Here is a 17,090-nt window from a genome sequence, read left to right on the forward strand (position 1 = left end):
CAAACAGCAGATACAAACAACCTCCGGCAGATACAAACAACCTCCGGCAGTTACAAACAACCTCCGGCAGATACAAACAACCTCCGGCAGATACAAACAACCTCCGGCAGATACAAACAACCTCCGGCAGTTACAAACAACTTCCGGCAGATACAACCTCTGGCAGATACAAACAACCTCCGGCAGATACAAACAACCTCCGGCAGTTACAAACAACCTCCGGCAGATACAAACAACCTCCGGCAGTTACAAACATCCTCCGGCAGATACAAACAACCTCCGGCAGATACAAACAACCTCCGGCAGATACAACCTCCGGCAGTTACAAACAACCTCCGGCAGTTACAAACAACTTCTGGCAGATACAACCTCCGGCAGATACATACAACCTCCGCAGATACAAACAACCTCCGGCAGATACAACCTCCGGCAGTTACAAACAACCTCCGGCAGTTACAAACAACTTCCGGCAGATACAACCTCCGGCAGATACATACAACCTCCGGCAGATACAACCTCCGGCAGATACATACAACCTCCGGCAGATACAACCTCCGGCAGATACATACAACCTCCGGCAGATACAACCTCCGGCAGTTAAAAACAACCTCCGGCAGATACAACAACTTCCGGCAGATACAAACAACCTCCGGCAGTTACAAACAACCTCCGGCAGATACAAACAACCTCTGGCAGTTACAAACATCCTCCGGCAGTTACAAACAACCTCCGGCAGATACAACCTCCGGCAGATACAACCTACGGCAGTTACAAACAACCTCCGGCAGATACAACCTCCGGCAGATACAAACAACTTCCGGCAGATACAACCTCCGGCAGATACAAACAACTTCCGGCAGATACAACCTCCGGCAGATACAAACAACCTCCGGCAGATACAACCTCCGGCAGATACAAACAACCTCCGGCAGATACAACCTCCGGCAGATACAAACAACCTCCAGCAGATACAAACAACCTCCAGCAGATACAAACAACCTCCGGCAGATACAAGCAACCTCCGGCAGATACAAGCAACCTCCGGCAGATACAAACAACTTCCAGCAGATACAAACAACTTCCGGCAGATACAACCTCTGGCAGATACAAACAACCTCCGGCAGATACAACCTCCGGCAGATATAAACAACCTCCGGCAGATACAAACAACCTCCAGCAGATACAAACAACCTCCGGCAGATACAACCTCTGGCAGATACAACCTCCGGCAGATACAAACAACTTCCGGCAGATACAAACAACTTCCGGCAGATACAAACAACTTCCGGCAGATACAACCTCCGGCAGATACAAACAACCTCCGGCAGATACAACCTCCGGCAGATATAAACAACCTCCAGCAGATACAAACAACCTCCAGCAGATACAAACAACCTCCGGCAGATACAACCTCTGGCAGATACAACCTCCGGCAGATACAAACAACCTCCGGCAGATACAAGCAACCTCCGGCAGATACAAGCAACCTCCGGCAGATACAAACAACTTCCGGCAGATACAACCTCCAGCAGATACAAACAACCTCCGGCAGATACAACCTCCGGCAGATGCAACTTCCGGCAGATACAAACAACTTCCGGCAGATCCAAACAACCTCCGGCAGATACAACCTCCGGCAGATGCAACTTCCGGCAGATACAAACAACTTCCGGCAGATACAAACAACTTCCGGCAGATACAACCTCCGGCAGATACAAACAACTTTCGGCAGATACAAGCAACCTCCGGCAGATACAACCTCCGGCAGATACAAACAACCTCCGGCAGATACAACCTCCGGCAGATACAAACAACCTCCGGCAGATACAACCTCCGGCAGATACAACCTCCGGCAGATACAAACAACCTCCGGCAGATACAAACAACTTCCGGCAGATACAAACAACTTCCGGCAGATACAAACAACTTCTGGCAGATACAACCTCCGGCAGATACAAACAACCTCCGGCAGATACAACCTCCGGCAGATACAAACAACTTCCGGCAGATACAACCTCCGGCATCTGCCGGAGGTTGTATCTGCCGGAAGTTGTTTGTATCTGCCGGAGGTTGTATCTGCCGGAGGTTGTTTGTATCTGCCGGAGGTTGTATCGGCAGATACAACCTCCGGCAGATACAAACAACTTCCGGCAGATACAACCTCCGGCAGATACAAACAACTTCCGGCAGATACAACCTCCGGCAGATACAAACAACCTCCGGCAGATACAACCTCCGGCAGATACAAACAACCTCCGGCAGATACAACTTCTGGCAGATACAAACAACTTCCGGCAGATACAACCTCCGGCAGATACAAACAACCTCCGGCAGATACAAACAATGTCTCATCCGCACTTCCGCGTAGCGGGAATGAGCGCTCCAGCTCGCGATTGGTTGAGCGATTTGCGGATGTATTTTCTTTTTTTTTAAATCCACAAAACTAGAGTTTCCCTTTAAGTGTCAGGACTAGCAGTCTCCGCTGTAGCCGTGTCATTGCTCTGCCTAGAAACCTTTCTAGCTGAGTTGACTTCTGAGCGACCACACAGCGTCTGCCTCGCGCAGCCAATCAGAGCGGGCGACTGACGGCCCCTAAATTAAGCTTGATCTGTTTTTTTTCCCCCTCCCAGTTGAAGCTAGCCGTTAACCTAATTTTCTCCTCTTTGCAGCTGAACGGCGGAGCAAACGCAGAGCGATGCAGAAATTCGACCTCGGCTCCAACGCAGGCACTTGGCTGGTGACCACCTACAGTGCCCAAACAACCCAGCCGTGCCGCGCCGACTCCACTGAATGAAAGCAGCTTAATGATGAAGTTTAATCTGCTTATATTTTCCTTCCCAGCTTCTTCCTCCCCCCCCCCCCCGACCAATGAGGTTTTCCTTTCCATTACATATCTTATTTTAGATGTCATCACTGGGTCTCTGTTTTTCTCTATGCAATGCAGGCAGATCATGGCTGGTGGGAGGGGTCAGCTGGGTGTTGTACATGAGAGCATCATAGCACCCTCCCAAAAGCTCTCAAACCTGAGGGAGGAGTTAAGCAGTGGGAGGAGTTATGCGGGGAATCATTGTCAAATGTCAAATCTTCCGTCAAACACATTGTAAATCCTCACCAATCACAACGATGCCAATGCCAACCCACTGCACTCCCGCCGCTAAATGACAGATCCCAGGCGCTGTGCTACATGATGACTGATCACTATTACCTGAAAAAAGAACAGAAGGCGCTACTACCCATCCAAGGCTCATCCCAGGAACTAGGCAGGTGGGTGATCCACGGGTGCGTCTCCGTTCCAGAATGAAAAGAAATCGACCCGCGCTGCCGCCATTGCTTTAGAATCTTCTATTTATTAATAGAATAAAGAAATATGGAAGAAAAATATATTTGAAATATATTTTAAAAATATTCTTCCCAAATATATTGAAGTATAGTTGAAATTTTGACCGTATTCAATATATTTCAAAATATATTTAAAAAAAAAAAAAAAATATATATATATATATATACAGTTGCAAGAAAAAGTATGTGAACCCCTTGGGATTACGTGGAGTTTTGCATGAATTGGGCATAAAATGTGCTCTGAACGGCATCTAAGTCACAACAATAGAAGAACACAGTCTGCTGAACATAATACTACACAAACATTAGATGTTGCCATGGTTTAATTGCACATAACATGTAAACATTCACAGTGCAGGGAGGAAAAAGTATGTGAGGCCCGAGCTTAATGACTTCTCCCAGAGATAATTGGAGCCAGGAGTGAGCCAACCTTGACTCCAATCAGTGTGATGATATTGGATGTGTTGCTGACAGCTGTCCTGCCCTTAAAAAACACACACCTGTTTTGGGTTTACTGGTTTCAAGAAGCACTGTCTGATGTGAACCATGCCTCGCAGAAAAGAGCTATCAGAAGACCTACGATCAAGAATTGCTGACTTGCATGAAGCTGGAAAGGGTTACAAAAGTATCTCCAAAAGCCTCGATGTTCATGTGTCCACGGTAAGACAGACTGTCTACAAATGGAGAAAGTTTAGCACTGTTGCTACTCTCCCTAGGCGTGGTCGTCCTGTAAAAATGACTGCAAGAGCACAGCGCAGAATGCTGCATGAAGTAAAGAAGAATCCCAGAGTGTCAGCTAAAGACCTACAGAAATCTCTGGCACATACTAACATTTTTGTTGACACATCTACAATAAGGAAAACATTAAACAAGAATGAAGTACATGGGAGGACACCACGGAGGAAGCCATTGCTGTCCAAAAAGAATATTGCAGCACGTTTGAAGTTTGCAAAAGAGCACCTGGATGTTCCACAGCACTACTGGCAAAATATACTGTGGACAGATGAAACCAAGATTGAGTTGTTTGGGAAGAACACACAACACTATGTGTGGAGAAAAAAAGGCCCAGCACACCAACATCAAAACCTCATCCCCACTGTGAAACATGGCGGAGGGAGCATCGTGGTTTGGGGCTGCTTTGCTGCCTCAGGGCCTGGATGGATTGTTGTCATTGATGGGAAAATGAATTCCAGAGTTTATCAAGACATTTTGCAGGAAAACGTACGACCATCTGTCCGCCAACTGAAGCTCCACAGAGGATGGGTGATGCAACAGGACAATGACCCAAAGCATACAAGTAATTCAACAAAACAATGGCTGCAACAGCACAGAATACGCCTTCTGGAGTGGCCCAGTCAGAGTCCTGACCTCAACCCGATTGAAATGCTGTGGCATGACCTTAAGAGAGCGATTCACACCAGACATCCCAAGAATATTGCTACACTGAAACAGTTTTGTGAAGAGGAGTGGTCCAAAATGACTCCAGATCGTTGTGCAGGTCTGATCTGCAACTACAGGAAACGTTTGGTTGAGGTTATTGCTGCCAAAGGAGGGTCAAGCAGTTATTAAGTCCAAAGGTTCACATACTTTTTCCTCCCTGCACTGTGAATGTTTACATGTTATGTGCAATTAAACCATGGCAACATCTAATGTTTGTGTAGTATTATGTTCAGCAGACAGTGTTCTTCTATTGTTGTGACTTAGATCAGTGTTTTTCAACCTTTTTTGTGCAAAGGCACACTTTTTTCATGAAAAAAATCACGAGGCACACCACCATTAGAAAATGTTAAAAAAATTTACCTCTGTGCCTATATTGACTATATATAAAGTAATTCTCTTGAATAGGAATCAAACACAAAGAAATTATTTTATAATTACTTTATTATGAAATAATAAAGTATTTTATAATTGGACCCGGGGGCCGGACCAAGAGTAGATGAATGATGTGTATGTGTCATCCATAGTAAGTATAGTAATATTCCCCCATAGTAAGCATAGTAATTAATCCCCCATATAGTAATTCATCCCCCATAGTAATTAATCCCCCATATAGTAATTCATCCCCCATAGTAATTCATCCTCCATATAGTAATTCATCCCCCATAGTAATTCATCCCCCATAGTAATTAATCCCCCATATAGTAATTCATCCCCCATAGTAATTCATCCCCCATAGTAATTAATCCCCCATATAGTAATTCATCCCCCATAGTAATTAATCCCCCATATAGTAATTCATCCCCCATATAGTAATTCATCCCCCATAGTAATTCATCCCCCATATAGTAATTCATCCCCCATAGTGTAATTCATCCCCCATAGTGTAATTCATCCCCCATAGTAATTCATCCCCCATAGTAATTCATCCCCCATATAGTAATTCATCCCCCATATAGTAATTCATCCTCCATATAGTAATTCATCCCCCATAGTAATTCATCCCTCATATAGTATTTCATCCCCCCATATAGTATTTCATCCCCCCATATAGTATTTCATCCCCCCATATAGTATTTCATCCCTCATATAGTAATTCATCCCTCATATAGTATTTCATCCCTCATATAGTATTTCATCCCTCATATAGTATTTCATCCCCCATATAGTATTTCATCCCCCCATATAGTATTTCATCCCCTCATATAGTATTTCATCCCTCATATAGTATTTCATCCCCCCATATAGTATTTCATCCCTCATACAGTAATTCATCCCTCATATAGTAATTCATCCCCCATATAGTATTTCATCCCTCATATAGTATTTCATCCCCCCATATAGTATTTCATCCCTCATATAGTAATTCATCCCCCCATATAGTATTTCATCCCCCCATATAGTATTTCATCCCCCCATATAGTATTTCATCCCCCCATATAGTATTTCATCCCCCCATATAGTATTTCATCCCTCATATAGTAATTCATCCCTGATATAGTAATTCATCCCCCATATAGTATTTCATCCCCCCATATAGTATTTCATCCCTCATAAAGTAATTCATCCCTCATATAGTATTTCATCCCCCACAGTACTATTCCCCCCCCCCCCTTCTAGTAAGCCAAGTCCCCCGTGTCAATTCACTTACCTTTTGCGTTCCTCTCGCTGTCTTCCCGCGCCGTTCGGGTCTTCAGGGCGGACTGTGAGAGGAGCCTAGCTCCCCTCCCCTCACGTTCGGCACGCTGCCCCGCCTACACACATCCTGACAGCCACATCCGCAAGCCGGATTAAAAGGTCCGCGCGGACTTTTGGGGCTGCCAACCGAGAGGAGGCAGGGGAGCGGCCGACCGAGAGGAGGGAGGGGAGCAGGCGCCCGGCACACAGAAGAGCCGCATTAGACTGGGTAAAGAGCCGCATGTGGCTCGCGAGCCGCGGCTTGCCGACCACTGAATCATTAGATTCTAATGAATGGTCTATTTGTGAGCCGAAGCCACATGTTTCAGATGAAATTGGAATTTTTCCCACGGCACACCAGACAATATCTCACGGCACACTAGTGTGCCGCGGCACAGTGGTTGAAAAACGCTGACTTAGATGACGTTCAGAGCACATTTTATGCCCAATTCATGCAAAACTCCACGTAATCCCAAGGGGTTCACATACTTTTTCTTGCAACTGTATATATATATATATATTTTATAAAATATAAAATAAAATATATTTGAAAGACAGTATATTTGAAAATGTATTTTAAAAAATATTTTTCATATATTTTTGTAATAAAAACGCATTTCAACATACAGTCATACCGTATATATATATATATATATATATATATATATATACTCTGTATGTTGAAATGCGTTTGTTATATATTACAAAATACATGAAAAATATTTTTAAAAATATATATTTTTTAAATATATTCTTCAGATTTTTTTTTACATATAAAAAAGTCATTTTAACATATGTTTTTACATATATTTGTACATGCATTCCAAAAATGTAGATTTGTATTTTTAAAGACATACAGTATATTTGAAAATGTATTTTAAACAATATTTTTCATATTGTAATAAATCATATTGTAATAAAAACGCATTTCAAAATACAGTAAAATATATATATACATATATATATATATATATATTGAATATGTTATATGCATGTTATATTCTTCAGATTTTTTTTAACATATAAAAAAGTCAAAATAATGTTTAATATTTATTTATTTATTTTATGTTCTTATATAGCGCCATCAATTTGTGCAGCACTTTACATATATATATTGTACATTCACATCAGTCCCTAACCCACAAGATATATATATATATATATATATATGTAAATATATTTTTTAACTTTTTTATATGTTAAAAATTATCTGAAGAATATAACATGCATATAACATGCAGTGTATGTGTATATATATATATATATATATATATATATATATATATATATGTATGTTGAAATTTGTTTTTATTACAAAAATATATGAAAAATATTTTTTTAAATATACTGTATGTCTTTAAAAATAGAAACCTACATTTTTGGAATGCATTTACAAATACTGTATATGTAAAAATATATGTTAAAATTACTTTATTACATGTTAAAAAAATCTGAAGAATATATTTTAAAAATATATATTTTTAAAAATACTTTTCATATATTTTGTAATATACAAAAAACACATTTCAACATGCAGTATATATATACACTGTAGGACTGTATGTTGAAATGCGTTTTTATTACAAAAATATATGAAAAATATTTTTTAAAATAAATTTTCAGAGATACTGTCTTTCACGTATAATTTATGTCTTTAGAAATACAAATCTACATTTTAGGAATACATTTACAAATATATGTAAACATATATGTTAAAATGACATTTTTATGCGTTAAAAAAAATATTTTTTAAAATATTTTTCATATAGTTTGTAATATATAAAAAACGCATTTCAACATGCAGTATATATATATATATATATATATATATATTTTTTTAATTGTATTAAATACGGCCAAAATGTTAGCATTTCAAATATAGGTCAATATATTTGGCAGGAATATTTAAAAAATATACTTCAAATATATTTTTCTTCTATTTGGGTGCCCGCGGTAAAACCATCGCAGGTACAAAGTTTGATGCGCTTCGGTAATGACGAGGGCTTGTTGAGCCGAAACGCGTCATACTCTGTACCTGTGCTGTTTTCACCGTGGTCGATTTAGTAAAACGAAGATTTTAGCGCAGAGGCGGCAGTGCGGATCGATTTAATTTAATACCGATCGCTATTAGCCTTGAAAAAAAAAAAATAACGACATTCACCTCCCGTAGACGTCAGTAGGGTTTGGCGCTATTTTTGGGGTTCCCGGACTCCCCCGCTGGATTTGCCGAACCTCCTGTGAGCTGAACTTTGCTCGCTTCGCCCACCCCTCCTCCCCCGCAGTGTCAATGAGGAGTGATTTCAACCGTCTCTGTCGGCACGATGAACACCGCCGTATGGAGGAGCTCCACAGAAGCTAATTACACGCAGCACTGCACACACACGCACACGCAACATATGGAGACCAAACAGGTTCTTGTCTGCAGGAGAGGCTGAGCTGAATCCACCGAGAGGGGAATCCTGCTAAAATCACCCCAAAACCTGCGCAGCTGGCGCGCGTACGCAAATTAAATGGCACCGCGGGGACCGCGAGAGCTGATGACGGCAGAGCTTTGCACAAGATAGGGACGCTCGGCCCTGAAAGGGTTAATGGTCAGGACTGGCCAGCGTCAGAGCCCCCCTGCAGATATTTTACAACATGTGGATGGGGAACCTCGGCCTGTTTAGGGGAGACATCTGGCCATGTATTGCCACTTGTCCTCCAGAGGATTCCTCCCCCCCCCCTCCTGGCCGGGACCTTTTATTTTTGCGATACGGCGCTGCATTGCTCTACCTGAAAATTGCGCGGTCGTGCAATGCCATTTTTTAAAATTGGACCACTGGGCCGGTTCTGAATGGATGAGCAGCAGAAGGCGTTACACCCAGCGCTCTTCACCTATTGTGATTTTATATATACTGTATAGACGTCAATGGATGCGGCTCCTCAATAATTAGCGGTCAATGTTGCGTCTTGATCCATTCACAAATCCGATCCTCTACCTCCCTACCAGGGGCGGACTGACCATTTGGAAACTCGGGCACTGCCGAGGGCCCCGGGTCAGTAGGGGGCCCCATGAGATGCCCCTGGTACCTTTCAAAGACTTTTTTGAGTTTGGGCAAGGACACAGGGGGCCCCATGATCCCCTATTGCCCGGGGGCCCCATGAGTTGTCAGTCCACCCCTGCTCCCTACCATTAGATTTTAAACCAGTTTCTTTATACTGGACCACTGGGCTGGTTCTGAATGGATGAGGAGCAGAAGGTGTATGTGTGTCAATGGAGGCAGCTCCTCAATAATTCAGATCCCTATTTTAGCGGTCAATGTTGCATTCTGATCCATTCACAAATCCAATCTTCTACCTACTGTTAGATTTTAAGCCATTTTTTTTTTAAATTGGACCACTGGGCTGGTTCTGAATGGATGAGCAACAGAAGGCTTTCCTCCAAGCACTCTTCACCTATTGTGATGTTATATATACTGTATAGACGTCAATGGATGCGGCTCCTCAATAATTAGCGGTCAATGTTGCGTCCTGATCCATTCAAAAATTCAATCCTCTACCTCCCTACCGTTAGATTTTAAGCCAGTTTCTTTATACTGGACCACTGGGCCGGTTCTGAATGGATGAGCAGCAGAAGGCTTTGCACCAAGCGCACTTCACCTATTGTCATAGCATACAGTATATATCTTTACATAGGTGTACGTATCAATGATGCGACTTGCGAACATCTCAGATCCACGATAGATAGTAATAGTATGTCTGATGCGAACATTTCAGATCCACGCATTAGCGGTCCACATTACGTTCTGGCCCGTTGGGAAAATCGAATCCCCTACTACCCTACCGTTAGATTGTAAGCTCTTCTACCCGGGCTTCCCATTCCTAGCGTTAAACGCCCCCATTTTTTATAGCCCCCCCCCCGTGTGTCGTCACATTGCACCGCTCCTGCGAAGACGCAAATCGATAGTAATAGTATGTCTGATGCGAACATTTCAGATCCACGCATTAGCGGTCCACGTTGCGTTCTGGCCCGTTGGGAAAATCCGATCCCCCTACCACCCAACCGTTAGATTGTAAGCTCTTCCGCCACAGCTTCCCATCCCTAGCGTTAAACGTCCCCGTTTTTTACAGCCCCCCCCTTCCGTGTGTCGTCACATTGCACTGCCCCTGCGAAGATGCAAATCTATAGTAATAGTATGTCTGATGCGGTCTGAAGCGAACATTTCAGATCCACGCATTAGCGGTCCACATTACGTTCTGGCCCGTTGGGAAAATCGAATCCTCTACTACCCTACCGTTAGATTGTAAGCTCTTCTACCCGGGCTTCCCATTCCTAGCGTTAAACGCCCCCATTTTTTATAGCCCCCCCCCCGTGTGTCGTCACATTGCACCGCTCCTGCGAAGACGCAAATCGATAGTAATAGTATGTCTGATGCGAACATTTCAGATCCACGCATTAGCGGTCCACGTTACCTTCTGGCCCGTTGGGAGAATCTGATCCCCCTACCATCCTACCGTTAGATTGTAAGCTCTTCTGCCCCGGCTTCCCAGCCCTATCGTTAAACGTCCCCGTTTCAATTTTTTACAGCCCCCCTCCGTGTGTCGTCACATTGCACCGCTCCTGCGAAGACGCAAATCGATAATAATAGTATGTCTGATGTGAACATTTCAGATCCACGCATTAGCGGTCCACATTACGTTCTGGCCCGTTGGGAAAATCGAATCCCCTACCACCCTACCGTTAGATTGTAAGCTCTTCTACCCGGGCTTCCCATTCCTAGCGTTAAACGTCCCCATTTTTTATAGCCCCCCCGTGTGTCGTCACATTGCACCGCTCCTGCGAAGACGCAAATCGATAGTAATAGTATGTCTGATGCGAACATTTCAGATCCACGCATTAGCGGTCCACGTTGCGTTCTGGCCCGTTGGGAAAATCCGATCCCCCTACCACCCAACCGTTAGATTGTAAGCTCTTCCGCCACAGCTTCCCATCCCTAGCGTTAAACGTCCCCGTTTTTTACAGCCCCCCCCTTCCGTGTGTCGTCACATTGCACTGCCCCTGCGAAGATGCAAATCTATAGTAATAGTATGTCTGATGCGAACATTTCAGATCCACGCATTAGCGGTCCACGTTACGTTCTGGCCCGTTGGGAGAATCCGATCCCCCTACCACCCTACCGTTAGATTGTAAGCTCTTCTGCCCCGGCTTCCCATCCCTATCGTTAAACGTCCCCGTTTCATTTTTTTATAGCCCCCCCCCCGTGTGTCGTCACATTGCACCGCTCCTGCGAAGACGCAAATCGATAGTAATAGTATGTCTGATGCAAACATTTCAGATCCACGCATTAGCGGTCCATGTTGCGTTCTGGCCCGTTGGGAGAATCCTATCTCTCTACCACCCTACCGTTAGATTGCAAGCTCTTCTGCCCCGGCTTCCCATCCCCATCGATAAACGTCCCCGTTTCATTTTTTTATAGCCCCCCCGTGTGTCGTCACATTGCACCGCCCCTGCGAAGACGCAAATCGATAGTAATAGTATGTCTGATGAAAACATTTCAGATCCACGCAATAGCGGTCCATGTTGCGTTCTGGCCCGTTGGGAGAATCCGATCCCCCTACCACCCTACCGTTAGATTGCAAGCTCTTCTGCCCCGGCTTCCCATTTCTAGCGTTAAACGTCCCCGTTTTTTATAGGCCCCCCCCCCCACGTGTCGTCACATTGCACTGCTCCTGCGAAGATACAAATCGATAGTAATAGTTCTGGCCTGTTGGGAAAATCTAATCCCCTACCACCCTACTGTTAGATTGTAAGCTCTTCTGCCAAGGCTTCAAATTCCTAGCGTTAAACGTCCTCGTTTTTTATAGCCCCCCCCCTTCCGTGTGTCGTCACATTGCACCGCTCCTGCGAAGACGCAAATTGATCGTAATAGTATGTCTGATGCGAACATTTCAGATCCACGCATTAGCGGTCCACATTGCGTTCTGGCCTGTTGGGAGAATCCAATCTCCCTACCACTCCAACCGTTAGATTGTGAGCTCTTCTGCCCCAGCTTCCCATTCCTAGCATTAAATGTCCCCGTTTTTTATAGCTCCCCCCACGTGTCGTCACATTGCACCGCCCCTGCGAAGACGCAAATCGATAGTAATAGTATGTCTGATGCGGTCTAATGCGAACATTTCAGATCCACGCATTAGCAGTCCACATTGCGTTCTGGCCCGTTGGGAGAATCCGATCTCCCTACCACCCTACCGTTAGATTGTAAGCTCTTCTGCCCCGGCTTCCCATCCCTATCGTTAAACGTCCCCGTTTCATTTTTTTATAGCCCCCCCCCTTCCGTGTGTCGTCACATTGCACCGGTCCTGCGAAGACGCAAATTGATCGTAATAGTATGTCTGATGCGAACATTTCAGATCCACGCATTAGCGGTCCACATTGCGTTCTGGCCTGTTGGGAGAATCCAATCTCCCTACCACTCCAACCGTTAGATTGTAAGCTCTTCTGCCCTGGCTTCCCATTCCTAGCATTAAACGTCCCCGTTTTTTATAGCTTCCCCCACGTGTCGTCACATTGCACCGCTCCTGCGAAGACGCAAATCGATAGTAATAGTATGTCTGATGCGAACATTTCAGTTCCACGCATTAGCAGTCCACGTTACGTTCTGGCCCGTTGGGAGAATCCTATCTCCCTACCACCCTACCGTTAGATTGCAAGCTCTTCTGCCCCGGCTTCCCATCCCTATCATTAAACGTCCCCGTTTCATTTTTTTATAGCCCCCCCTCCGTGTGTCTTCCCATTGCACCGCTCCTGCGAAGACGCAAATCGATAATAATAGTATGTCTGATGCGGTCTGATGCGAACATTTCAGATCCACGCATTAGCGGTCCACGTTACGTTCTGGCCCATTGGGAGAATCCTATCTCCCTACCACCCTACCATTAGATTGTAAGCTCTTCTGCCCCGGCTTCCCATCCCTATCATTAGACGTCCCCGTTTCATTTTTTTATAGCCCCCCCTCCGTGTGTCGTCACATTGCACCGCTCCTGCGAAGACGCAAATCGATAGTAATAGTATGTCTGATGCGGTCGCCTCATCCCGACTCGCCTGCTGACGTAGCCCTGCCACATGTGCGCAGCCTGGATTCAGCACCAAGGACAGAGACCAGCCTTGCATACAAATGTGTGGAGTATAGCAGGAGAGCAGCAGTGCCGCAGCACCAAGCCCAGCACCAATCTGGGCTAGCACAGCCGTAGCAGCATCCGGCACTATCCTTGCCATCATCCCTCTCCTCTCTCTTCTCTGTCTCATCAATGCAGAGTGGAGCAGAGACACAGAGGGAGGGACGAAACGCATTCAGGAGAAGGGAGATATGACAGTGATAAAGCAAGGGAGAGGAAAGGGAAAGTGACAGGGGGAGGGAGGAGAGAGGACTGGACAGGGTGGGAGAAAGGCAAAGACAGGCAGATAGAGAAAGAGGGGGGGAGTGGGGGGGTGGTGGTGGGGGAGGGAGACGACAGGACAGCTTAGGGGGAACCAGCGCAGGCAGAGGCTCACACGGAGGGTCTGTCTCCTAGGGAGACGGTAGGGGATAGACCGCATTGCGTTGCATGGATAGATCACAGGCGCTCAAGGAAATCCCTGACTAGGAGACGGTTACCTGGCTGGGGTCCCTCGCCGCCAGCCACCTGCGCCCGGGAGCGCGCCAGCATCGCCGCACCACCGACACAGTCTACAGAGGCCGGGGGAAGCGAGGAGAAAGGCAAGGCAAGTAGCACCTATCCCTGACGATTCTCAGCGTGCCGCATACACCGAGGATGAGTTCACGGAGGAGAGGGGGAGATACTGCAGAGAGGAGGAGGCTGGCGAGGGTAGGGAGGCCGGAATCAGCTGTGCGGAACGCAGGGGCTCGGAAGAAAATTTTTTTTTAAAAAAGTGATGCGGACAGGATGGGTTGGGGATTCAGGGTTCTGGGGTATCGCCAAGCACAGAGGGGTGTAGAGGGAAAGTCAAGGAGGCAAGGCTGGAAGGACGGCCACGGGGTACTGAGGTGCAGATGTAGTCGCAGAGGCATGCGGTGGTTTCTGAAGAGAGGCAGGCAGGATGGGAGGACAAGGGAAGTGTCAGGGCAGCACTGAGCCAAGAGAGGGGTAGGTGGGATGGGATGATTGGGTTGAAGCGGTGGGGTATCTGATGGGGTACCGATCAAAATTGGTAAGACCTCGTAGATGAGATTGGGATAGTGAAGCAGACAGGATGGGAAGATGGAAGGACGATGAAAGAAAAACAACGAACGACAGAGATGGGAAGGTGATGCAAGCAGGTTTAGGGGGACAATGATAGCTGGGGGGGGGGCAGTTATAAGGTGCCATTAAGTCATAGAGATATTTGGATAATGGGATGGGGTAACGGGGAGAGGTACAACGAGGCAGGTGACATTGGGACTGTGATGTAGGTAGGATGTGATGATGGGGTTAAAGTTATGGGGTATCGCTGAGGATGTAGAGAATGCATAGATTTAAAAAGTAGTGCAGATAGAATGGGATAATGGGGATCAGTAACTGTCACTGAAAAGGACTAGAAACTGATACAGGGAAGACGGGTGGAGGGACAGTGATGAGGTACCACTCAGCAGGAGAGATGTGGAAAGTGATGCAGGTGGGACAACAGGGATAGTGATGGGGTCCCATTCAGCAGAAGACATGTAGAAAGTGCTGCAGGCAGGATGGGGTACAGTGATGGGGTACCATTCAGCAGAAGACTTGTAGAAAGTGATGCAGGCAGGATGGGGTACAGTGATGGGGTACCATTCAGCAGAAGACTTGTAGGAAGTGATGCAGGCAGGATGGGGTACATTAATGGGGTACCACTCAGCAGAAGGCATGTAGAAGGTGATGTAGACAGGATGGGGTACATTAATGGGGTACCATTCAGCAGAAGAGATGTAGAAGGTGATGTAGACAGGATGGGGTACAATGAAGGGGTACCACTCAGCAGAGGACATGTAGAATGTGATGCAGGCAGGATGGGGTACATCAATGGGTTACCATTTAGCAGAAAAGATGTAGAAGGTGAAGCAGGCAGGTCGGGGTACAGTTATTGGGTTATCATTTAGCAGAAGACATGAAGAAGATGATGCAGGCAGGATGGGGTACAGTAATGGGGTACCATTCAGCAGAATACTGGTAGAAAGTGATGCAGGCAGGATGGGGTAATTTAATGGGTTATCATTTAGCAGAAGAGATGTAGAAGCTGATGTAGACAGGATGGGGCACAATGATGGGGTACCAATGAGCAGAACACATGTAAAATGTGATTCAGGGAGGATGGGGTACAGTGATAAGTTATTGCTGAACAGAAAAACTGTACAAAGTAATGCAGGCAGGATGGGGAACATTAATGGGTTAGCATTCAGCAGAAGAGATGTAGAATGTGATGTAGGCAGAATGGGGTACAGTGATATGTTATTGCACAAGAGAAGAAGTGTACAAAGAAATTCAGGCAGGATGGGGTACATTAATAGGTTACCATTTAGCAGAAGATATGTAGAAAGTAATGCAGGGAGGATGGGGTACATCAATGGGTTACCATTTAGCAGAAAAGATGTAGAAGGTGAAGCAGGCAGGACGGGGTACAGTTATTGGGTTATCATTTAGCAGAAGACATGTAGAAAGTGATGCAGGCAGGATGGGGTACAATAATGGGGTACCATTCAGCAGTGATGGGATTCAGTGATGGGTTGTCATTTAGCAGAAGAGATGTAGAAGATGATGCAGGCAGGATGGGGTACAGTGATGGGGTACCATTCAGCAGACGATATGTAGAAAGTGATGCAGTCAGAATGGGGTACAGTTATGGATTACTAGTCAGGAAAAGACATGTAGAATGTGATGCAGGCAGGATGGGATGAAATAATGGGGTACAATTCAGCAGAAGATATGTGGAAAGTGATGCAGGCAGGATGACAGGGATAGTTATGGGGTACCATTAAGCAGAAAGTATGTGGAAAGTGATGCACAAAAAATGGGGTACAGTGATGGATTACCACTCAGCAGAAGGTATGTAAAAAGTGATCCAGGCAGTATGGGATACAGAGATGGGGTACCACTCGGCAGAAGACATGTAAAAAGTGATCCAGGCAGGATGGGATACAGAGATGGGGTACCACTCAGCAGAAGACATGTAAAAAGTGGTTCAAGCAGTATGGGATACAGAGATGGGGTACCACTCGGCAGAAGACATGTAAAAAGTGGTTCAAGCAGTATGGGATACAGAGATGGGGTACCACTCGGCAGAAGATATGTGGAAAGTGATCCAGGCAGGATGGGATACAGAGATGGGGTACCACTCGGCAGAAGACATGTGGAAAGTGATTCAGCCAGGATGGGATACAGAGATGGGGTACCACTGGGCAGAAGACATGTGGAAAGTGATTCAGCCAGGATGGGGTAAAGTGATGGGTTTCCACTTAGCAGAAGAGACATTAAATGTTATGTAGGCAGGATGGACAGATAGTGATGGAGAACCACTCAGCAGGGGAGATGTAAAATGTAAGAGACTCATCACTGTAGAAACAGAAACCAGTTCCGGCAGACTGGGGGGCCAATGGCAGGTAGGGCACCACTCGGCCAGAGAAATGAGAAACATGATGTAAGCAGTGATG

The 17,090-nt window shown here is 45.5% G+C and overlaps 1 protein-coding gene across 2 annotated transcripts in view; it reads left to right on the forward strand.

Moving 5' to 3' along the window:
- The first annotated feature begins 13,937 nt into the window (after positions 1–13,937).
- SCN1B (sodium voltage-gated channel beta subunit 1) overlaps positions 13,938–17,090 on the forward strand; it is a 72,704-nt gene continuing 69,551 nt past the window's right edge. Inside the window, exon 1 of one of the 2 annotated variants that reach the window (XM_089653893.1) lies at positions 13,938–14,194. The gene's annotated coding sequence lies outside the window, so the exon portion shown is untranslated. The remainder of the gene's footprint in view (positions 14,195–17,090) is intronic. The other variant, XM_089653892.1, reaches the window with a different exon arrangement.

This window comes from Staurois parvus, unplaced genomic scaffold (assembly GCF_062004578.1).
Source record: "Staurois parvus isolate SC_StPar_1 unplaced genomic scaffold, SC_StPar_1.0 ptg000726l, whole genome shotgun sequence".
NCBI lineage: Eukaryota > Metazoa > Chordata > Amphibia > Anura > Ranidae > Staurois > Staurois parvus.